Source organism: Lontra canadensis, unplaced genomic scaffold (assembly GCF_010015895.1).
Source record: "Lontra canadensis isolate GAN:19392208 unplaced genomic scaffold, GSC_riverotter_1.0 scaffold27, whole genome shotgun sequence".
Lineage (NCBI taxonomy): Eukaryota > Metazoa > Chordata > Mammalia > Carnivora > Mustelidae > Lontra > Lontra canadensis.
This window is the reverse complement of record NW_022631021.1, coordinates 1,205,330-1,229,928: the sequence shown is the minus strand read 5'-3', so window position 1 is coordinate 1,229,928 and position 24,599 is coordinate 1,205,330. Positions and strand designations below refer to the sequence as shown.

Genomic DNA, 24,599 nt, shown 5'->3' with positions numbered 1-24,599 from the left:
TTTTGGTTTGTATCTGTTAAGGTCGTATGTTCACCTATGAACCATTTTGGCAGCTAAGGGAATAGAAAGCAATGGCTTGGCAAAGATTCGAGATTACTGGTTCCACTCCAGGAGGTGAGCAGTGGCTCCCTACTGGAAAGTCTCAGAATGCTGTTTCTAGAAGAAGAGGGGGAGAAATGGACTTGGGGCTGACAAGACAAGGAGTCTCAATAAGGCCAGACCACAAACAGACTGGGATGGAAGGATAAGAAGTTGAACTTCATGTGGTAGTTGCTCTGTTGTTGCAGTAGATAGTTTTTTCAAGAACAAGAATTTACTATTATTATACTTCTCGTATATGTTCTATTCTACAGCTTTTTTTTTTTCTTTAAAGATTTTATTTATTTATTTGACAGAGATCAAAAGTAGGCAGAGAGGCAGGCAGAGAGAGAAGAGGAAGCAGGCTCCTCGCAGAGCAGAGAGCCCGATGTGGGCCTTGATCCCAGGACCCTGGGATCATGACCTGAGCCGAAGGCAGAGGCTTTAACACTCTGAGCCACCCAGGCACCCCCTATTCTAGAGCTTCTTATGCAGTACATGTTCATTGTACAAAAATTTAGTTAATGTGTATAAATTAGTGATGAAAATTAATATTTCGTATAACATTTTTTCCCTCCTCAGATGTTCTTAATTTCTCTTAAACTTCATTTTGCATCTAGCCTAATTCTTATTTATTTGGAAGTGTGCTTGTTGAACTATTCTTTTTATAAATTGTGCTTCTGATAACTTAAAATTAATTATGACAGGAATAGGAGTCCATTTTTAAAGCTTTTGTTTTTGTTTGGTATAGTGTACCTATTAATTTGTATCTATTTTATGGGGGAACTGTAAGCATGAGAGCAGATAGATACCTAGAAGTCAGAGTGGCTTTTACTGGGGAAATGGGAAAAATAGAGACCAAAATTCCTTTCTTAGCTCTTTGAGAGCATGATCTAGGTTTGTCTTGTTCACCATTATGTCTGTATCCTCAGGCACAGTGCTTGGCACATAGGAAGTGTTCCGTAAATGCTTGTTGAATGAATGGATGAGTTTTTCCTTAAGCATTGAGTGGCTTGTATTTCCTGCACTGTGGGTGATCAAGATCGGTTATATGCATCCAAAATTAAGAACTTTTGCTATGTACAGCCTTTTTTTCTTTTTAAAATTTATTATTGAAGTATAATTGACATGCAATGTTATATTAGTTTCAGGTGTACTATATATATTTTTTAAAATTTTATTTATTAGAGTGTGTGCACAGGAAGCATGTGTTGGGGGAAAGCAGAGAAAATCTCAAGCAGAATCTCAAGTTGGTTCGGCCCTGAGTCCATGACCTGAGCTGAAGTCATGAGTTGACCGCCTAACCAACTGAGCTGCCTAGGTGCTCCTCGGGTGTATATGTTGATTCAACAATTCATTGCACCACTCACTGCCCTCCATAATAAGTGTAGTCACCCTCTGTCACCATACAAAGTTATTGCAGTGTTATTGACTATATTCTCTATGCTGTACTTTTCATCTTCATGACTTAATTATTTTATAACTGAAATTTTGTACCTCTTAATCCATTTCATCTATTTCACCCATCCTCCCACCCACCTCCCCTCTGGCAACCACTAGGTTGTTCTCTGAATTTAAGAATCTGTTTTAGGAGGTACCTGTGTGACTCAGTCAGTTAAGCGTCCAACTCTTGATTTCAACTCAGGTCATGATCTCAGGGTCCTGAGATCAAGCCCCGCATCAGGCTCCATGCTGGGCATGCAGTCTGCTTAAGAGTCTCTTCCCCTTCTGCCCCTCCCCGCCACCCAAGCTCACAGGCTTGTGTCCTTTCTCTCTCTCAAATAAATAAATAATTAAAAAAAAAAAAAGAGTTGTCTTTTATTTCTTTTTTTCTTTACTTTTTTTGGAGGCGGGTCAGAGGGAGAGGGAGAGAAAAAATCATAGGCAGACTCCATGCCCAGCGTGAAGCCAGATGTGGGGTTTAGTCTCATGACCCCGAAATCATGACCTGAACCAAAATCAAGAGTCAGAGGCTTAACAGACTGAGCCACCCAGACACCCCTTTTTCTTTCTGTTTTTAAGTGAAAATTTAATACTGATTTTTTTTAAACGATACATATGACCTGAAAAGATACATGCACCCCTGTATTCGTTGAAGCATTATTTACAATAGCCAAAATATGGAAGCCACCTAAGTATCCATCGATAGATGAATGGATGAAGAAGGCATGATGCACATGATTATTACTCAGCCATAAAAAAGAATGAAATCTTGCCGTTTGCAACAACATGGATGAACCTAAAGGGCATTATGTGAAGTTAGACAAAGACACATACCTTTGATTTCACTTAGGTGGAATGTGTAAACAAGACAGAAACAGACTCATAAGTAGAGAGAGCAAACTGGTAGTTACCAGAAGGGAGAGGGTGGGAGGATGGATGAAATAGCTGAAGGGGATTAAGAGGTACGAATTTATAGTTATAAAATAAATCAGGGGATGTAAAGTACAGCATAGGGAATATAGTCAATAACATTGTAGTAATTGTGTATGGTGACAGGTGGTAACTGCTTATTATGGTAAGATTTCATAATGTATATAAATATCAAATCACTGATGGTATACTGAAACTAATATTGTATATCCAACCATACTTCAGTTAAAAAAAAGGATGTATATGTATGTACCTATACACACATATACACCCCAAAAAGAGAAAATCCCTTGTTTCTTCCCCTAAATCTCATTTCAGGATTAACTATTAGTGGTTTGTTACTATTTCTTTTTAGATATTTTCTTGCATTCACAAATAAATGAATTTCCTTTACACAAAATAGAATAATAATGTACATCTGTTTTGTGACTTGCTTTTTTCCCTCCCTTCAGGTCATTCTTAAATATCTTTCTGTATTAATTCACATACAGCTGCTTCCTTATTTTTATTTGCTGTATAATATTCCACTATGGGATGGATAATAATAGTCCAGTAAGGGGACACATAAGTGGCTCAGTCTCTTGAGCATCCGACTCTTGATCTTGAGGTCACTGGGCATGGAGCCTACTTTAAAAAAAAAAAAAAAGTCTAGGGGCGCCTGGGTGGCTCAGTGGGTTAAGCCTCTGCCTTCGGCTCAGGTCATGATCTCAGGGTGCTGGGATCGAGCCCCGCATTGGGCTCTCTGCTCAGCGGGGAGCCTGCTTCCCTCCCCTTCTCTCTGCCTGCCTCTCTGCCTGCTTGTGATCTTTCTCTCTGTCAAATAAATGAATAAAAATCTTTAAAAAAAAAAAAAAGTCTAGTAAGGAACTTTTAATTAGTTTGTCCTATTTCCTTTTTTATACTATTACAACTATGTTGTGCTTAATATCCTTCTGCATATAATTTTTCTTCTGTGAGAATATCTACAATAATTTCCTGGAAGTATTGCGGGGCTAAATGATACTTTGCACTTAAACTTTATAGATATTGGCAAATTCACCTTTAAAATATTTTACTACTTCGTACTTTCACTAGGAATATGAGGTGTTATTTTCTAATAACTCTACACACTTTCATTTTGCTGATTAAAAGGGTTCAACTTTTTTTTTTTTTTTTTTTTAAGATTTTGTTTATTTATTTGACAGAGATCACAAGTAGGCAGAGAGGCAGGCAGAGAGAGTGGAGGAAGCAGGCTCCCTGCTGAGCAGAGGGCCCGATGTGGGACTTGATCCCAGGACCCCGGGATCACGACCTGAGCCGAAGGCAGAGGCTTTAACCCACTGAGCCACCTAGGCGCCCCAAAGAGTTCAACTTTTGAAAATTAATCCTTCCCATAGTAATTTGAGATGTTTAGAAGATGATAGATTAATATATTCCCATTGCCTGATGTAATTAGCTGAAATCACGTGGACGATGGTGGTCTGTGTTGTCTATAGAGACCTGTAGTATGCATTGCGCTGATTCAGATCAGAGAGATCAAGATGTTGGTTTTCTCGAGTTTTTTAAATTTTTTTTTTTAAGATTTTATTTATTTATTTGACGGAGATCACTAGTAGGCAGAGAGGCAGGCAGAGAGAGAAGGGAAGAAGGCTCCCCGCTGAGCAGAGTGCCCTACCTGGGGCTCGATCCAAGGACCCTGAGATCATGACCTGAGCCAAAGGCAGAGGCTTTAACCCACTGAGCCACCCAGTGCCCCGGTTTTCTCGAGTTTTGTCTTAGAATGTTTTCAGATAAACATTTATTAGTGATATTCCAAAGGGGTAGAAGGCCCTGAGTGCTGGTTTGAGAAGTTTTGGATTTGTTGTGCTGGGGAGCCATTTAAAGTCCTTGAATTGGGAGTGTACTGTGTGTGTGAGGCTTTACTGGCAGTATGTATAGAGTTAATGGAAGTGAGTGTGCTGGAAGTAGGTAGGTCAGCGGGACAACTGTGGTAATTCAGGAAGGCAATGAAGAAAACCCTGAATATGGTGATAGATACAAATTTGAAAGTAAGGTAATAGGAAATACAGTGAACAGTTGGCAGGTCCTGTTGAGAAAATGGTGAGAAAATATATTAAAGTTCTAAACCTAGGAGAATAGCAAGATAATACAGATTAATGAAATAAATAGAGAATAGGCCAATTTTGGAAAAGTTGATTTTCTTTAAAAAGGTAGGGATATAAAAGGAGGTACTGAAGTATCTAAGGTTAGGCCATTAGAGATCAGAAACTGCAAAAGGGAAGAACGAGCAATTATAACTAGATTTGGTTATAATAGAGGTAGTGGCGAATTAAGAGTGGTAAGTTCCGGTATGAAGTAGCTGATGGGAAAAGATGTTGATTGAGAACTACGTTTTGGAAAGGCGCACGTGCTCTCAATAATGGAAAATGGGTTGAAAGAATCAGGGAAAGAAGAAATTAGTAATCTGAGGTGTAGGGAAAGAATCAGGATATGTATCTGCATATGATACAGTATTTACTTGGTATTTTCAAGGTAGATACTTTGTTCTTCCTTTGGTAGCGATACCTCAGAAAATTGTAAGTTATTTTAAAGATGGATTTGATGTTAATATTCTACTTGAAAAAGGTCTTGGAAAAGTAATTTTGGTGTCATATGCTTTGTTCTTTTTAGTTTTATAAAATGTTTTTATCTTGTTTTAATATCTCTGGGTCCTAAACAAGAAAAAATATTGCTTACTGCTGGGTAAAGTCCAGATACCTTTTGCAGTTTAATTGGTCATTTAAAAAAAATGTTTCCTGGCTTATGAAACATGGCTAATAACCACTGGTAAGAATCCATCCTTTTAGGACATAGTGAAATCTGTCATAGCACTTGTCAGGATGGAGCCAATTCACAGGAAATGATCGAGGATCAAAGTCAGGACCTCTGACACTATGTGAAATGATTATAGTTGCAAGTTCAGGAGTCATTCTACCTGGTTCCTCTGTTCACTAGCAATATTGTGCCTCTTAATTTCACCATCTGGAAATGGCAATAACACTTCCTATAGCATAGGGTTATTGAGAGAGGCTCCATCATAGAACTTACATTCTAGTAAGGGGAGATAAGAAATAGCCAAGTAAATCTATGTGCCAGGTGGTCAATGGAGGGGAAAAATGGTAGGGCGGATTGCGGTTGTTTCTTGTTCTTATATGTTGGGTAATAGGGAAGCCCTCTATGATAAGAAAGTGTTTGAACAAAGACCTAAAGGAAGTGAGGGAGCAAACTCTGTGTTTCGGGCGGGGAACGGTGCTAGAGGGGACAGCAAGTGCAAAAGCCGTGGGGAGAGGCATGTTGGTGGGGGAATAACAAGGCTGGTGTGGCAGAAACAGAGTAAGTGAAAAGAGAAGCAATAGGAAAGTAATTTCAGAGCTAGCCACTGACCAGCATGTAGGGTGTTAAGTATAAGAAGGACTTTGGATTTTATTCTGTGTGAGCTGGAAAGCTGCTGGGGGGTTTCCAGAGTAACTTTAATTTTTTTTTTTTTTTTAGCTACTCTGATTGTCACCTCTTCCCTTAAGAATGCTTCAGTTCTCTTTCCTTTGGAATAAAGTTCAAATGCTTATTCTGGCACACCAAGTTCTTCACAGTTAGCTTCTGCCTATTTAGTTAGCATCATCTGCATCCTTTTCGCATGTACCCTCCACTTTAGCCAAATTGGATTACATGCGGGTCCTTGGATGGGTCATGATGATTCACGTCTTTGTGTCTTTCTGCATGCTCTTTGCCCTGTGAGAAACCCTCCCTCCCAGCTCACAGAGTCATTGGCTGTGTTTTAGAAGGCCCTTTTTGTGCTCCTAGAGACCCTGTGCCTTGTTCTCTCCCCATTCTCCCCCCTAGCAACTTCCTACTCAAGCCACAGTTCTGGAATGTGCTGTGTGCAGTGTTCTTTTACCAGCCTTGATTTTACTCTTGCCACACCCTTGCCAGTTGAAATTAATGTCCATCTTTCAAGAACCAGCTGGAGCACTGCCCCCCTTTGCCTGCTTTATAAACCACCATCTTTTCCCTACGCTTACAAATACTTTGTAGCTCTGTCATACTTAATCATAGTTATCTTGAATTGAAATGTTTCTTTGTTTTGCCTCACACAAAATCCTTGACCTTATTCATTTTAGTTTCCGTTGTGGCTCCCAGTGTAGGGTCTTGTGCAGAGTTCACATTTGGTAGGTACTCATGGTATGCAGGATTCATAGGATTATTAGAAAACCGTTGGGTTTGAAGATGCTCAGGACCACAAGGAAAGTTGAGACATCTGTTAAATTAACAAAAATTTACTGTAACATAATGTTGGTGATGGCATGGTCATCTCGGTTCTCTCCTATATTTGCTATCGGTATGAAAAATTAGTGTACCCCCTTTGAAATGTAGTTTGGCAAAATGTATTCAGACACATAAATGTTTCGTGGGTTTTGACCCAGTGACACCACTTCCAGAAATCATCTTTTTTTTTTTTTTTTTTTTTAAAGATTTTATTTATTTATTTGTCAGAGACAGAGGGAGAGAGAGTGAGCGAGCACAGGCAGACAGAGAGGCAGGCAGAGGCAGAGGGAGAAGCAGGCTCCCTGCCGAGCAAGGAGCCCGATGTGGGACTCGATTCCAGGACGCCGGGATCATGACCTGAGCCGAAGGCAGCCGCTTAACCAACTGAGCCACCCAGGCGTCCCTCCAGAAATCATCTTAAGAAAATAATACAGTGGTCGCTTCTCAGCACATGCACCAGAATTGGAATAATACAGAAAAGGTTAGCATGGCCCCTGTGTAAGGAAGACACACAAATTTGTGAAGTGTCCTATATTTCTTGTAAGTAATACCTCAATTAAAAAAAGAAAAACCTAAAAAAGAAAATAAACCAGAATGATGATTTTAACTACTAATATTGAAAGTTTATTATGTGACAGACACCATGCAAAGCCCTTACTTAATTTACTCCTCAAAATTCCAAGAGGGGTGACTACTGTTATTTCACATGATAGAGGAGGAAATTACACAAAGTAGTTGAGCGACTTGCCCAAGCACCACTTCTATAACTGCTATGTTGTCAAGCCGAGATTCTCACTGAAGCAGTGTGTTTAAAGAATCCATATGCCTGGGTGGCTCAACTGGTTAAGTGTCCTACTTGATTTCGTCTCAGGTCATGATCTCAGCATTGTGGCATCCAGCCCTGTGTCAGACTCCATGCTCAGCAGGGAGTCTGCTTGAAATTCTCTCCCTCTCCCCCTGCCCCTCCTTCTTATGTGTGCATGTACACTCTCTTTCTCTCTCTAAAATAAATCTTTAAAGAACCCATACCTTTTTTTTTTTTTTTTAAGATTGTGTCTTTAAATAATCTCTATACCCAACATGGGGCTTGAACCCACAACCCTGAGATAGAGTTGCACATTCCACCAGCTGAGCCCGGCAGGCACCCCAAGAATCCATGCTCTTAATTATATGATAAAAGCCTAGGCACAAAAATGTTCACAGTAGTGTTATGTAGTATAGGTATATTGGAAGCAATCTACGTTAGGAATTAATGTCCATCTATTCAATGGGGTAATTTTTCTAAAAGCTTTATAGACATAAAATTCACATAGCATGGTATTCCCCTCTTTAAAGTGTATAACTCAGTGGTTTCTAGTATATTTACAGAATTATGCAGTTATTACCATTATCCCACTTAAGAGCATTTTATCGCCCCCAAAAGAAATCACACACCCATTAGCAGTCGGTCACTCCTACTTCTACCATTACGCTAGGTAACCACCAGTCTACTTTCTGTCTCTGTGGATTTACGGACATTTCATATAAATGGAATCCTACAATATGTGGTATTTTGCATCTCACTCTCATTTAGCATATTTTCAGGGTTCATTCATGTAGCATGTTATCAGTACTTCGTTGCTTTTCAATAATGTGTTGTATAGATACACTACATTTTATTTACCCATTCAATAGTTAATGGACATTTGGATTGTTTCTACTCTTTCGCTATTCTGAATAATGCTGTTATGAACATTGATGCACACGTTTTTGTGTGGACATATGTTTTCATTTTTCTTGGAATTGATCAGATGATAACTTTAACTTTAGAGGAACTGCCACACTATTTTCCAAAGCACCTGTACCATTTTACACTCCTACTAGCAATGCGTGAGGGTTCTACTTTTTCCACATCTTTGTCAATACTTGCTATGATGTGTCCTTTTCCTAATAGCCACCCTGGCATGTATGGAGTGGCTTTGATTTGCATTTCCATACAGACTACTAATGTTCAGCCTATTTTCATGTAATCATTTGCTATTTTTATATCTTCTTTGGAATAATGTCTGTTTGAATACTTTGCCCATTTTTAAAAGATTTATTTATTTATAAGGTTTATTTTAGAGCAAGTAGGATGGGGGTTAAAGGGCAGAGGGAGAAAAAGAGAGAGAATTTCAAGTGGACTCCCTACTGAGTATGGAGCCTACAACCCTGAGATCATGACCTGAGCTGAAATCAAGACACTTAACTGAATGAGTGACCCTTAAGGGTGTTCAATGTAGGGCTTGAACTCCTACCTCTGAGATCAAGAGTCGCATGTTCCACTGACTGGGCCAGCCAGACACTCCTGCCCATTTTTTAATTGGGTTGTTTCTTTGTTACTGAGTTGTAGATTTTTTTTTATTGAAGTCTTGTTGAGATAATATATTAGTTTAAGGTATACAATATAGTGTTAATAATAATGTAGTTAACTACATTATGAAATGCTCACCATGATAAGTGTAGTCATCTATTATAAATATAAAGTTACAGTGTTATTGACTGTATTCCTTATGCTCTACTTTTCATCTGGGACTAATTTGTAACTGGAAGTTTGCTCATCTTATTCCCCTTCACCTATTTCACCTCTCTCTGGCCCCCTCCTCTCTTGTAGCCATCAGGTTTCTTTTTTCTGTATTTATGAGTCTGTTTCCACTTGTTTTCTTTTTTAGATTCTATATATATGAAAACATGTGGCATTTGTCTTTCTCTGACTTATTTAGCATAATACCCTCTAGGTTCATACATGTTGTTGCAAATGTATGATTTCAGTCTTTTTTAGGGCTGAGTAATATTCCATTGTAGATACATACCACATTGTCTTTAGTCGTTCATCCATTGGTAGACACTCAGTTTGCTTCCATATCTTGCTTATTGTAACTAATGCTGCAATAAACATAAGGGTTCCTGTATGTTTTTGAATTAGTATTTTTGTTTTCTTTGAATAAATACCCAGAAATGGAATTACTAGGTCTTATGGTATTTCTAACTTTCTATTTTTTGAGGAACCTCCATACTGTTTTCTGTAGTGGCTGCACCAATTTACATTTCCAACAACTAATGCAAAGAGGTTCCTTTTTCTCCACATCATCACCAACACTTGTTATTTTTTGTCTTTTTGATAATAGCCTTTCTAACTATAGGTGTTAGGTGATATTTCACGTGGTTTTGATTTTACTTTCCCTGATAAGTGATGTTGCGCATCTTTTCATGTACCTGTTGGCCACTTATATGTCATCTTTGGAAAAATATCTGTCTATTCAGGTCCTCTGCCCAATTTTTTTTTTTTTTTAAACAAGAGGGAAACATTTAATTTTGCTTGTGTGGAAGTTCATAAAAATAGGAAACTCAAAGAAGTAACCAAAGCAGGGAGCTTTTATACCTTTTAGACAAAGAAACAATAAATTTTTGAAGAAATGACAAGACAAAGAAGTTTGGGCTTGGTGTAGCATTTCCAATCTTCTCTGCCCAGATTTTAATCAGTTTGGTTTTTCAGTGTTGAGTTGTTGGAGTTCTGTATTTGCATGTTAACCCCTTACTGAATATATTAGCTACAGGTGTCTTCTCCCGTTCAGCAGATTGCCTTTTTTGGTTTGTTGGTGGTTTCTGTCACTGTGTAAAAGCTTTTTAATTTGATGTCCCAGTTGGGTTTTTTTGTTTTTTTGGCTTTTTTAAGATTTTATTTATTTATTTGACAGAGATCACAAGTAGGCAGAGACAGACGGGAAGGGGATGGGGGAGCAGGCTCCCTGCTGAGCAGAGAGCCCGATGTGGGACTTGATCCCAGGACCCTGGGATTATGACCTGAGCTGAACACAGAGGCTCTAACCCACTGAGCCACCCAGGCACCCCCCAGTTGTTTGTTTTTGCCTTTGTTTTCCTTTCCTGGGGAGACATATACAAAAAATATTGCTAAAGCTGATGTCCAAGAGTTTACTGCCTGTGTTTTCTTTTAGAAGTTTTATGGTTTGAGGTCTTATATTTAGGTCTTTGATACATTTTGAGTTTATTTTTGTGTATGATATAAAAAAGTGGTCCAGTTTCATTCTTTTGCATGTAGCTGTCCAGTTTTCTCAACCACATTTATTGAAGACACTGTCTTTTCCTCGTTGTATGTTTTTGTCTCTTTTGTCATGAATTAATTTCACCATATAACCTGGGGTTTATTTCTGGGCTTTCTATCCTGTTCCATTAAGCTATGTGTCTCTTTTTATGCCAGTACCATACAGTTTAGATTACTGTAGCTTTGTAGTATAGTTGAAATATGGTATTGTGATACCTCCAGATTTGTGCCTTTCTCAAGATTGCTTTGGCTATTTGGGTTCTCTTTTGGTTCCACACAAACTTTAGGATTGTTCTAGTTTTGTGGGAAACGCTATTGGTATTTTGATAGAGATTCTATTGAATCTGTGGATTGCTTTGGTAGTATGGACATTTTATTTTACTTCTTTTTTTAAGATTTTATTTATGTATTTGAGAGAGAGAGAGACATACTGACAGCAAGTGAGGGAGGGTGAGGGCCAAGAGGACTCTGCACTGAGTGTGGAACCTGATACAGGGCTTGATCTTAGGACCTTGATATCATGACCTGAGCCAAAATCAAGAGTCGGACACTTAATCAACTGAACCACCCAAGTGCCCCTGGATATTTTAACATCAATTTTCCCAATCTATGAGCATGGTATATCTTTTTATTTATTTGTGTCATCTTTAATTTCCTTCATCATTGTCTTATAGTTTTCAGAGTACAGATCTCTCACCTCCTTGGTTAAATTTATTCCTAGGTATATTATTATTTTTGATGCATTTCTTTTCTTTCTTTCTTTTTTTTTTTTTTTTTAAGATTTTATTTATTGATTTGACAGAGACACGGGGAGAGAGGGAACAGAAGCAGGGGTAGTGGGAGCGGGAGGAGCAGGCTTGCCCCGGAGCAGGGAGCTCAGTGTGGAGCTAGATCCTGGGACCCTGGGATCATGACTGGAGCTGAAGGCAGATGCCCCACGACTGAGCCACCCAGGTGCCCCTGATGCATTTATTTTCTTAATTTCTTTTTTCTGATAGTTGTTAGTCTATAGAAACACAACAGATTTCCTTATGTTGACTTTTGTATCTTGCAATTTTACTGAATTCATTTATTCTAATTTTTTTTGGTGGAGTCTTTAAGGTTTTCTATATATAGTATCATGTCATCTGCAAATAGTGACAGTTTAACTTCTTTCTTACCAATTTGGATGCTTTTTATTTCTTTTTCTTGTCTAATTACTGTTACTAGGACGTCCAGTATTACGGTGAGTAAAAGTGAGAATGGGGATCCCTGTCTTGTTCCTGACCTTAGAGGAAATTGAATATGATGTTAGCTGTGGGTTTATACATGGCCTTTATTATTTTGAGGTATATTTCTTCTGTACTCACATTGTTAAGAGTTTCTATCATGAATGGATGTTGAGTTTTGTCAAATACTTCTGCATCTATTGAGATGATTGTAATTTTTATTCTTCACTTTGTTAACATGTTGTACCATGATGATTGATTTGCAGATATTGAACTATCCTGCATTGCTAGATTAAATCCCACTGGATAGTGTTGAATGATCCTTTTAATGTGTTTTCAAGTTCAGTTTGCTAATATTTCATTGAGGATTTTTAAATTTATGTTCATCAAGGATATTAGTCTAAGTTTTTTCAGGGTGGGGTAGTGTCTTTGTCTGGTTTAGCAGTAGGGTAATGCTGGCCATTAGTCTAAGTTTTTTCAGGGTGGGGTAGTGTCTTTGTCTGGTTTAGCAGTAGGGTAATGCTGGCCTTGTAGAATGAATCTGAAAACATTCCTTCCTCTTCTGTTTTTTTGAAATAGTTTGAGAAGGATAGACACTGTAACTTATATGTGTTTGGTAGAGTTCACTTGTGAAGCCATCTGGTCCTGGACTTTTGTTTATGGGGAGTTTTTTTGACTATCAGTTGAATTTTGTTCCTAATAATTGGTCTGTTGAGATTTTCTATTTCTTCTTGACTCAGTCTTTGAAGACTGTATGTTTCTAGGAATTTATCCATTTCTTCTAGGTTGTTCAGTTTGTTGGCCTATAATTTTTCATTGTGGTATCTTATAATCCTTTGTATTTTGTGGTCTCATTTTGGTCTCTTTCATTTCTGATTTTATATATTTGGGTTCTCTCATTTTTTCTTTAAGAAGTTGATTAAATGGGGGCGCCTGGGTGGCTCTGGGTTAAAGCCTCTGCCTTCGGCTCAGGTCGTGGTCCCAGGATCCTGGGATAGAGCCCTGCATCGGGCTTTCTACTCAGTGGGGAGCCTGCTTACCCCTCTCTCTCTGCCTGCCTCTCTGCCTACTTGTGATCTCTATCTGTCAAATAAATAAATAAATAATCTTTAAAAAAAAAAGAAGTTGATTAAATGTTTGTCAATTTTGTTTATCTTTTCCGTGAACCAGCTTAGTTTCATTGATCTTTTCTGTTTTTTTTTTTATTTTTTTATTTTTTTTTTTGTAGTCTATATTTATTTCTTCTCTGATGTTTATTGTTTTCTTCCATCTACTAACTTTGGTCTTTAGTTTTTTTTTTTTTTTTTTTTTAAGATTTTATTCATTTATAGGGGCGCCTGGGTGGCTCAGTGGGTTAAGCCGCTGCCTTCGGCTCAGGTCATGGTCTCAGGGTCCTGGGATCGAGTCCCGCATCGGGCTCTCTGCTCATCAGGGAGCCTGCTTCCCTCTCTCTCTCTGCCTGCCTCTCTGTCTACTTGTGATCTCTGTCTGTCAAATAAATAAATAAAATCTTTAAAAAAAAAAAAAAGATTTTATTCATTTATTTGACAGAGATCACAAGTTTGCAGAGAGAGAGAGAGAGAGAGAGAGGAGGAAGCAGGCTCCCCACTGAGCAGAGAGTCCGATGCGGGACTCGATCCCAGGAACCTGGGACCATGACCCGAGAGAGAGAGAGGAGGAAGCAGGCTCCCCACTGAGCAGAGAGCCCTATGCGGGACTCGATCCCAGGAACCTGGGACCATGACCTGAGCCGAAGGCAGAAGCTTTAACCCACTGATCCACCCAGTCGCCCCTGGTCTTTAGTCTTTTTTTCGTTCATTTTGGTGTAAGGTTAGATTATATATTTGAGATTTTTCTTATTTCTTGAGGTAGGCCTGTATCACTAATAAACTTCCTTCTAAGAACTGTTTTTGCTGCATCCCAAATATTTGGAACCATTGTGTTTCGGTTTTCATTCATCTCCAGGTATTTTTAAATTTTTCCTCCTTGATTTCATTTGATCCAGTGGTTGGTTATAGCATGTTTTTTAGTATCCACATATTTGTGTTTTTTTTTTTCCAGTTTTCTTCTTGTAATTGATTTCTATTTTCATACAGTTGTGGTTGGAAAAGATGTTTATATGATTTTAATCTTCTTAAATTTATTGAGACTTGTTTTATGCCCTAACATGTAATCTACCCTGGAAATGTTCCATGCGTACCTGAAAAGAATGTATATTCTGCTGTTTTTTGATGGAATGTTCTGTATATATCTGTTAAGTCTGTCTGGTCTAATGCATTGTTCAAAGCCACTGTTTACTTACTGATTTTTTTTTTGTCTGGATGATCTATCTATTGATATAAATGGAGTGTTAAAGTCTCCTGCTGTTATTGTGTTCCTGTCGATTTCTCCCTTTGTATCTGTTAATATTTGTTTTATATATTTAGGTGCTCCTATATGTGTGGTGCATAGATATTTACAATTGTTATATCCTCTTATTGGATTGACCCCTTTATCATTATGTAATGCCCTTTTTTGTTTCTTGTTTCAGTCTTTCTTTCAAAGTCTATTTTGTCTGATACAAATATTGTTATCTGAGCTTTTTTTCCCCCCCACTTTGTTTTACATGGAATATCTTTATATCGCTTTCAGTGTATATATTTTTTTAGGTCTGAAGTGAGTCTCTTTTAGGCAGCATATAAATGGATCTTGTTTATCCATTCTGTCCCCCCGTTTCTTTTGATTGGAGCATTTAGTCCATTTCCATTTAAAGTTACTGATGGGTATGTATTTATTGCCATTTCTGTCCATTGTTTTTTGGTTGTTTTTATAGTTCTCTGCCCTCTTCCTTTGTGATTTGATGCCTTTTCTTAGTGTTATGTTTGGATTTCTTTCTCTTTACTTTTTGTGTATACATATTCCAGGTTTTTGGTTTGTGGTTACCATGAGATTCATATATAACAATCTATGTACATGACAGTGTATATTAAGTTGATGGTCACTTAAATTTGAACACATTCTAAAAGACTACATTTTTTTTTTAAAAGATTTTATTTATTTGTCAGAGAGAGAGAGGGAGAGAGAGCAAGCACAGGCAGACAGAATGGCAGGCAGAGGCAGAGGGAGAAGCAGGCAGGCTCCCTGACGAGCAAGGAGCCCGATGTGGGACTCGATCCCAGGACGCTGGGATCATGACCTGAGCTGAAGGCAGCCGCTTAACCAACTGAGCCACCCAGGCGTCCCTAAAAGACTACATTTTTACTTCCTCTTCCAAGTTTTTATATGTAATGTTCTATTTTATATCTTTTTATAATTTTACTAATTTTATCTTTTAACCTTTATACTATTTTTATAAGTAATCTGCCTTTTTTTTTTTTTAATTTCATTTATTTGACAGACAGAGATCACAAGTAGGTAGAGAGGCAAGCAGAGAGAAAGGGGGAAGCAGGCTCCCCACCAAGCAGAGAGCCCAACGCGGGGCTCGATCCCAGGACCCTGAGATCACGACCTGAGCTGAAAGCAGAGGCTTTAACCCACTGAGCCACCCAGGCACCCCAAGTAATCTGCCTTTTTTAGTATATGTGCTGCCGAAGCGAGCACGTAATCTGCCTTTTTTAATGGAAGTTTAAAAATTTTATTTTATTTTGAGTCAATTAATTAACATATGGTATATTATTACTTTCAGAGGTAGAGTTCAGTGATTCATCAGTTGCATATTAACACCCAGTGCTCATTACATCACATGCCCTCCTTAATGCTCATCACCCAGTCATCCCATTCCCCCATCCAGATCTGCTACTACCTTTTAATATATGTTTGCTTTTACTGGTGAAATTTTTTCCTTTCATAATTTTATTTATGGCCTTTTCTTTTCCACTTAAAGAATTCTCTTTAACATTTCTTGTAAGGTTGAATTACTGATGATGAACGTCTTTAACTTTTGTTGTCTAGGAAGCTATTACTCCTTCGATTCTGAATAATAACCTTGCCAGGTAGAGTACTTTTGGTTTTAGGTTTTTTCCTTTCAGAGGTTTGAATGTATCAGGCTCCAGCCCCTTCTGGCCTGCAAATTTTGTGCTGGGAAATCAGCTGACAGCCTTATGGAATTTCCATTGTATGTAACTGTTTGCTTTATTCTTCCTGCTTTTAAAATTTTCTTTAACTTTTGCCATTTTAATTATTATGTGTCTTGGCGTGGATCTCTTTGGGTTCATCTTGTTTGGGGCACTCTTTCCTTCCTGGACTTGGATGTCTGTTTCTTTTTCTAGGTTAAGGCTGTTCTTAGGTATGTGTTCGAGTAAATTCTCTACTCCTTTCTCATTGTCTTCGCCTTCTTGGACCCCTATAATATGAATGCTGATATGCTTGATGTTTTCACAGAATCCCCTTAACTAATCCTCATTTTATAAATTGTTTTTCCTTTACACTATTGAGCTTTATTGTTTTCCAATTTTCTGTCTTCCAGATCTCTGGTTCATTCTTCTGCATCTTTTAATCTGTTGGTTCCCTCTAGTGTATTTTTTCATTTCAGTTATTGTATTCTTCAGCTCTGAGTGGTTCTTTTTTGTATTTTCTATTTTGTTGTTCAAGTTCTCATTTCATTCAATCTTCTCTCAAGCCTGGTGTTAATTTATGACCATTACTTCAAGCTGATTGCTTATCTCTGTTTCATTTAATTTTGGCTTTGTTTATTCTCTCGTTTTGAACATATTCCTCTGTCCCTTCATTGTGTCTAAATCTATGTTTCTATGTATTATTTAGGTCAGCTACATCTCCTGGTCTGAAAGTAGTGGTTTTATGTAGAAGATAATCTTTGGTATCCAGTAGTGTGGTCCTCTCTGGTCACATAACCACGTGTTCCAAGGGTGTCCCCTTTGTTGGCTGCATGTGCTCTCCTATAGGCTGTGCTTGTGTTGCAGGATTTTTTTTCTCCTTCAGTGCCCATGGTTCTTGGTCACTCCACTTCAGAGAATGAAGAGGTAGACCAGAGTGGTAGAAAGCAAAGCAAGGTTTGTTGAGCAATTTACTGAGTGATAGCAAAGTGATAGTACAAAGCTCCCAAGGAGGGAGGGGACCTGAAAGGATTGTACTGGAGTTTCTAGGTGTAGGGGTTTTTATGGGTTTGTTGATGAGCTGTTTCAATCTGGTTAACCCTCCCTGCACCTGTTATCCAATCAGATTTTTTTCACCTATCATATGGGAAAGGGTGGAGGGTTCCTTCCAGGGTGGTGTAAAATCCTTTTAAGGGTGGTTTCATCTTAGGGCAGGGGGGACCCCTTGTCCCTGCCTGCCTGCCTTCCAGTTATCCTCCATCACTGTTGGACATGGCTGACCCTCAGACGCTGTCAGCAATGACGGGCTGCACCCTCTAGCAGGGGGCACTGGTGTACAGATTTTGCCCCTTGCATGGCTGCTGAGTGGTTCTGCTGTAGCTTTTGGGGACATGCTAGTGAGTGGGGCCAGCCCTCAGCCCTATTATCTGCAATGACTGGCTTCTACCTCTGGGTACACTGGTGGGCAGCCCCCCCCCCCCACTTCATTCCCATGGCTAGCTGAGAGACCCCACTGTGGCTAATAAGAGCATGCTGGTGTGTGGGGCTAGCTCCCTCATTCTTCAGGGCAGGAGTCTGGAGGTGTGCTTGGAGGGGTACCTCCTAGCTGGAGCTGCCTGTCAGGTATGACTGAGCAGTAGTTGCCCCAGGGGAATATTGAAACTGCCCTCCAGGTATGGTGGGGTGGGAGCCATCAGGGAGGGGCACCTGCCAGGTTGGGCAGGTCACAGGGGAATGCTGGGGCTGGGCTAGCATGCTTACAAGGTAGGTAGAGAGTGCCAGAACAGGCTCCCACAAGTATCTGGCCAGCTAGGTTGAAGGAGGGCAAGAAAAACGGTGCCCTCTAGCACTTCCATTTTCCAAGAAAGTTCCTGCAGATTCCTATCCCCTCCAACACACGTTTCCAAAATTAGTCAGTAAATCTCCTTCACCTAAAACCCAGGTACTAGGTGCTTTCCAGACCCTGCTTCTGTGCTGGGTTTGAACTGGGTGATACTAGTGCCCTGGCCCTTTAACAGAGGAGTCTCAGTTTCCTATAGCCTTGTGGCTCTCCCAGAAATAAGCCCCCTGATTTTCAGTTTCCGATATTATGGGGTCTCATCTTTCTGGTGCAGGTCCCAGGGCCAGGGGTGTCCATTGTGGGCTTGATCTCCTGGCTTCTCCATGCCTGTGATATCTCTCCCTCCTGCTGGGAGTTGCAGCCTTGGGGGTTTGGTTCACCAACTGTGTATCTGCCCTTCCTCCTCTTCTTCTTCTTTTCTTTTTAAAGATTATTTATTTGAGAGAGAGAGAGAGAGTGCACACATGTGCATATATATGCACAAGTTGGGGGAGTGGCAGAGGGAGAGGGACAAACAAGACTCCCCGCTGAGTGTGAGCTGGTGCAGGGCTTGATCACAGGATTCTGGGATCATGACCTGAGCCAAAGGCAGATGCTTAACTGACTGAGCCTCCCAGGTGCCTCTCACTCCTCCCCATCTTGATGTGGTCTTCTCCTTATGTCTTTAGCTGTAAAAGATTTGTTCTGCCAGTCTTTAGTTCCTTTTCAGAGTGAGTTTTATCACAAGTAGTTGTTCCCTCTGTATGTCCTTGATAGGAGGTGAGCTCAGGATCCTCCTTTCTTTTCCCTCTTCTAGACGGCAAGACGATAATATATTCTAGATAAAATGCCATTACCAGATACGGGATTTGCAAAATTTTCATCCCATCCTTTGCAATATTTTTTCACTTTGTTCATGGTGTTCTTGGAAACACAGACATTTTTAATTTTCATAAGGTCTCATTTATCGATTTTTGTTGTTTCTTGTACCTTGTTTCACATAAGAAACCATTACCTAGGGAAAAATGAAAGAAGGAGAAACCAGAGAGGGAGACAAACTGTAAGAGACTCTTAATCTCAAGAAACAAACTGAGGGTTGCTGGAGGGGAGGGGGATGGAAGGGATGGGATGGCTGAGTGATGGACACTGGGGAGGGTATGTTCTATGGTGAGTGTGTGAATTGTGTAAGACTGATGAATCACAGACCTGTACTCCTGAAACAAATAATACATTATATGTTAATTAAAAAATATATCATTGAGTTTTAAAAAAAAGAAACTTTACCTAATCAAAGGTCAATGAAGATTCACAGTCCCTATGCTTTCTTCTAGGAGGTCATCTTAGCTCTTACATTGTAGTCATTGATCCATCTTGAGTTCCTTTTCATGTATGGTGTGAGGTAGGGTATCAAACTCTAATTTTTACTTGCAGAAATCCATTTGTCCCAGCACCATTTGTTGAAAAGACTATTATTTCTCCCATTGAATTGTCATAGCAACCATTTTGAATATCAGTTAAACATAAATATAAAAGTTTATTTCTCAGCTTTCAGTTTTCTCCCATTGATCTGTGCCTCTCCTTATCCTAGTACCACATGGTCTTGATTATTGTAGCTTGATTATTGTAGCTTTGTAGTAAGTAAACCATGAAGTGTGAGTCCTCTCAACTTTGTAGTTTTTGAGGTTGTTTGGCTATTTTACTCAGTTTTGCTGTGAACCTACAATAGTTTTAAAAAACAATGTCCATTTAAAAAAAAAGTACCTTTATGGTGTAATAATTGGGATTGTGGTAAATTCTTTCTTCCTTTCTTCATTCCCCAAACTTTGTGTAATATATAACTATGTCAAATTTTATAATTTTAACAAAGTCTTGTCTAAGAGAATAAGTTTAACTCAAGAGGCAACTTTTAGTTCTGCGGATAAAAACTCAAGCTACCTAACTTTCCAGGAAGTGTGTGAAGGTGAGGATATAAGGTTATGGGTAGAAATGAGCTAGTCTCAGATTTAGTGTTCAGTTTTTTGATTCTCTTTTATCTCTCCAGTGCTTCCTTCAGTTTATTTTCTGCCTTTTTACCCTCCCTTACACCCCAGCTTAAGACTTTACTCAGAACAATTAGATGAAATTTTGGGACTCTCGATAGTTTGTATAATTGCCGTTGATAACTGGAATGAATGGCAGGTGAGTAGCATGAGGGCAAGGAGCCAGATAATGCAATCTGAGCCACAGAAGCTACTTTGATGGAAAATAAGGGGTTGGGGGGAGGAAGCCATCCAAGCAGCACTCTTTAAGAGCCTTCTCTGCCTTTCTTGTGTTCTGTCAGTTTCTTTACATCTGTATTGGTTGTTTTCTTATGATACTGTATGCTTTTTAAGAGCAGATACCTGCAAGTGGTGCCAGAGCTAGTTAGAAGTTTAAATAGATACACAGAGAATCAAGCCATGTCTCTTGGTGACCGACTGCTGTTCATATGTTATTTTTAAGTGCTGCTACAGTGTGTGTGTGTGCTTGTGTTTGTTCTAAATAGTTTGGGGATTTTCTTTCCAGTTTAAGCAATATTTAAATCTCAGTATACTGATACTTTATAGGTTTTGCATATAATGAGTGTCCATTTGAAGTTTGTTGTAAAACAAAAGCAAGTTTTATAGACACACTAAAGAGTAATGCCAATTACAAGTCAACTTTTGTGGCATTATGAAGTATTTGAAGTATTAAGGTGATTTTTACTATGTAATTTTCAGGTGAATTAAAAGAAGAGGAAAAATAGTTCTTCAGATGTTTAAAAAGTATGGTATATGGCCTTTAGAAATGTAAAGTCACACTTTTTTCATTCTTCTAAGGTTTAAAACCGTCATTTCTTACATAGATTAAAAGAAAAAAGAGATTGCAATTATCCAGATTTCCAGAAATAAACACAAAACTATAGTTATGACTGCCATTTTTTTAAAAAGTAGCTGCCATTTTTGGAGGTAGGTCCATTATCAGTTGTAGGCTTTGACTTTTTTAACGTCATGGAAAGCCTATACCCTTCAAATTTCAGACTCAAAATTTGTTCTAAACAGTGCTTATTTTATCAAATATCTTTTCTCCCACTTGAAACTCCATCCATAATACTTGTGTTTTTTTTTTACTGTGTCTCCTTTCTCTGGCTTGAAAATGTACTTAAGGACTTGTGCTTCTGGCCAAGATAGATTGAGAGAGATTGATTTACTCTCTTGGCTGTAATCACATAATAAACAAAAACCCCAGAAAAAATATATGAAGTTTCAAACACTGAACTACAGGTAGCACAAGACAGTGATCACCGAGAAACCAGAAACAGATGAGCCCTACAATTATCCTAGCTTACTTCGTGGAGAGAGCTTCCAGGATGCGGTGTAAGGAGTGGGGAGCTCAGCTGTTGCCTTGAGTTGAGGAGAGAGAGCTGGAGTTCAAGGAGGCCAGGGTTGCTACAGTTAGGAAAGGAAAGAACTGCACAAAGAGAGAACTCCATAGGTCTGCAAAGTCCCTCTAAAGTCTTCAGGTGAGTGCTAATCAGGGCATGTATTTTACGGAAGCTACCCAAAGCCAAGAAAAAAACCACCCAAAAGGATTACAGGGAACAATTTCTGATTCTCAGTTTGTATTCCCAACAGCCAGAGAGGAAAATATAAGTCTAGGATATTGGATAGAATACTGAGATTAGCAGTGGGGCAAATGCCTTAAACTAAAGACTGTTCTGGTCCTCTCTAACAAAGCATAAAAACGGACCTCAGAAAGATTAAGCTATTTCCAGGTAGTTTAACTGCATCCCAGAACAAAGCTTAATATTTATAATTATACAAAAATATTTAGTACTCACCAAGGTAAAATTCACATTTGGCTTCCAATAAAAAATATCAGACTTGGAATGAAGCAGGAAAATACAGCCCCTGAGGAGGAAAATCAGTATGTCAAAACAGAGGCATAGATGATACAATTAGTGGACAAAAACATTAAAACATTTATTATGAGTATATTCCATATGTTCAGAGTATTATAGGAAAGATTGAGAATGTAAAATATAGATATGTAATATATATTAAAGACCAAAATTGAACATCTACATATGAAAACTACAATGTGTGAGATGAAAAATACACTTCATGGGATTTACAGCAAATTAGTGCAGGAGAAAAGATTAGTAAACTTGAAGCCAAATCAATACAAATCATCCAAAATAAAAGGAAATAAAGACTGGGGGAAAAATCAATAGAGTATCAGTTAGCTATGAGACAACTTCAGGTGGTCTAATATAAATGTAATTGTAGTCTTGAGAGGGGGTACAGAAAATAATTTTAAAGAAGCAATGGCCAAATTTTTCCAGATTTGTTAAAAACTGTAAGTTCAGAGATCCGAGGAAAAGGGGAACAAAAACAGATGTGACAAATAGAAAACAAATAGCAAAATGTTACATTTATACTGATCTATATTAATAATCGTATTAACTATAAATGACCTAAACAACCCAGTTAAAAGGCAGAATTTAGTAGATTGGGTACATAGTAGATTGGGTATGCTGCCTACAGAAACCTACTGTTCATATTAAGATACAAATAGGCTAAACGTAAAAGGTTCGCAAATGATATTCCATGCTAATGCCAGTCAGGAAAGTTGGAATAACCATATCAATTTCAGACAAACTAGATTTTAGAGCAAAGAATATTAACAGGAATAAAGAAGACCATTTCATTGGTAAAGTAGCCAGTTCAAAAAGTGGAATTAATGGGGCACCTGAGTGTCTCAGTGGGTTAAAGCCTCTGCCTTCAGCTCAGGTCATGATCTCAGAGTTCTGGGATTGAGCCCCGCTTCAGGCTCTCTGCTCGGCGGGAAGCCTACTCCACCCCCCCCCCCGCCCGCTGCAGATCCTGTAGGTATTTAAAGGATAAATAAGACAGTGATATTAATTACTTCATGCCAGTATGTTAGATGGATGAAATGGACAGATTCCTTAAAAGACACAAAATACCAGCTCTTACTCAGGAAGAAATAACCTGAGTAGTCCTTTACCTATTAAAGACATTATATTCCCCCAAATAAAATTGTGGACCTAGGTGACTTCCCTGATAAATTCTACTGAACATTTTAAGAAGTCATAATACCAGTTTTACATAAATTCCTCCATAACATTGATGAGGCGGGAATACTTCTTAACTCACTCTATGATACTGGTATTATCTTGATATTAAACGAGACACTGGTGCCTGCCTAGCTCAGTTGGTAGAGCATGGGTCTCTTGATCTCAGGGTTGTAAGTTCAAGCACCACGTTGGGTGTAGAGATTACTTAAAAAAATAAAATAAGTAATAAATATTCCATCCATCCAAGTACATTGCAAGAAAAAAAATTATAGACCAATATTCCTTATGAGAATAGTCATAAAATTCTTTTTTTTTTTTTTAAGATTTTATTTATTTATTTGACAGACAGAGATCACAAGTAGGTAGAGAGGTAGGCAGAGAGAGAGAGAGGAGGAAGCAGGCTCCCTGCCGAGCAGAGAGCCCGATGTGGGACTCCATCCCAGGACCCTGAGATCATGACCTGAGCCGAAGGCAGAGGCTTAACCCACTGAGCCATCCAGGTGCCCCAGTCATAAAATTCTTAACGAAATTTTAGCAAATTGACCCCAACAACATATAAGATGGATAAAGTACAATGACCAAATGGGATTTGTCTGAAGAATGCAAATAGTAATCCCTCATTATTTGTGGTTTTGCTTCCCATGATTTCAGTTACCTGTGGTCAACCTCAGTCTGGAAGCATAGGATTCTCCTGATATATCCTTAGAAGTTCAGTAGTCACTTAACACTACATCACAATGCCTACATCATTCACCTCCTTTCCTCTCATTGTGTAGGCATTTTATGGTCTCACATCTTCCCAAGAAGGGTGAGTACAGTTCAATTAAGATATTTTGAGAGAGAGGGACCACATTCCTGTAACTTTTATTATAGTATGTTGTAATTGTTCTAGTTTATTATGTTGTTAATCTCTTACTGTGCCTAATTTATAAATTAATCTTTATCACAGGTATGTATATATAGAAAAAAAACATAGTAAATATAGCGTTTGCTACTATTTGTAGTTTCAGGCATCCACTGGGGGTCTTAGTTATATCTCCTGCAGATAAGGTGGGGAGCGGCATACTATGTATCACATTAACAAAAAAGAGAAAAAAGTTTAAAAAATATTATTATAGTTAAATTTTAAACATTCAATACCTAGGGATAAATTATGTAAAGGATGTGTAAAATCTTTACACTGGAAGCTTTTATAAAATATTACTGAGAAAAAAATAGAGAAAACCTAGGTAAATGAAGAACTATTATGTTCAAGGATTGGAAGACTCAGTATTGTCACTTCTCTCTAAAGATGTAGATTCAGTACAATACCAATCAGAATCCCAACAGGCAATTTGTAGAAAGTGAAAATCTGGTTTTAAAATTCATATGGAAATGAAGTTCTAGAATAACCAAGACAATCTTGATGAAGAACAGAGAGGATCTAACACTATCTGACTTCTAAAAATTATTATAGCTATAATAATCAAAACAATGATATTGATGTAAATATAAACAAATAGATTCTTGGAACAGAGAGTCCAGAAAAAAACATGGTCAGTTAATTTTTGAGTGTGGTGCCAAGGAAATTAAATGGAAAAAGAATAGTCTTTTCAATAAATGGAACAATGATATTCCTATACAAAACAAAACA

At 38.4% G+C, this 24,599-nt stretch overlaps 1 protein-coding gene and 1 non-coding gene across 6 annotated transcripts in view; both read left to right on the top strand.

The window, feature by feature from the left end:
* FKBP5 (FKBP prolyl isomerase 5) overlaps nt 1-24,599 on the top strand; it is a 115,687-nt gene that overhangs the window by 15,958 nt on the left and 75,130 nt on the right. Inside the window, exon 1 of one of the 5 annotated variants that reach the window (XM_032864314.1) lies at nt 23,684-23,774. The exons of the other annotated variants lie outside the window; for them this stretch is intronic. The gene's annotated coding sequence lies outside the window, so the exon portion shown is untranslated. Of the gene's footprint in view, nt 1-23,683; nt 23,775-24,599 lie in introns of those variants that run through there. 5 annotated transcript variants of the gene reach the window in all.
* LOC116871795 lies at nt 7,166-7,271 on the top strand. The gene has a single exon (XR_004383507.1). It is a non-coding gene; the product is annotated as a U6 spliceosomal RNA (small nuclear RNA).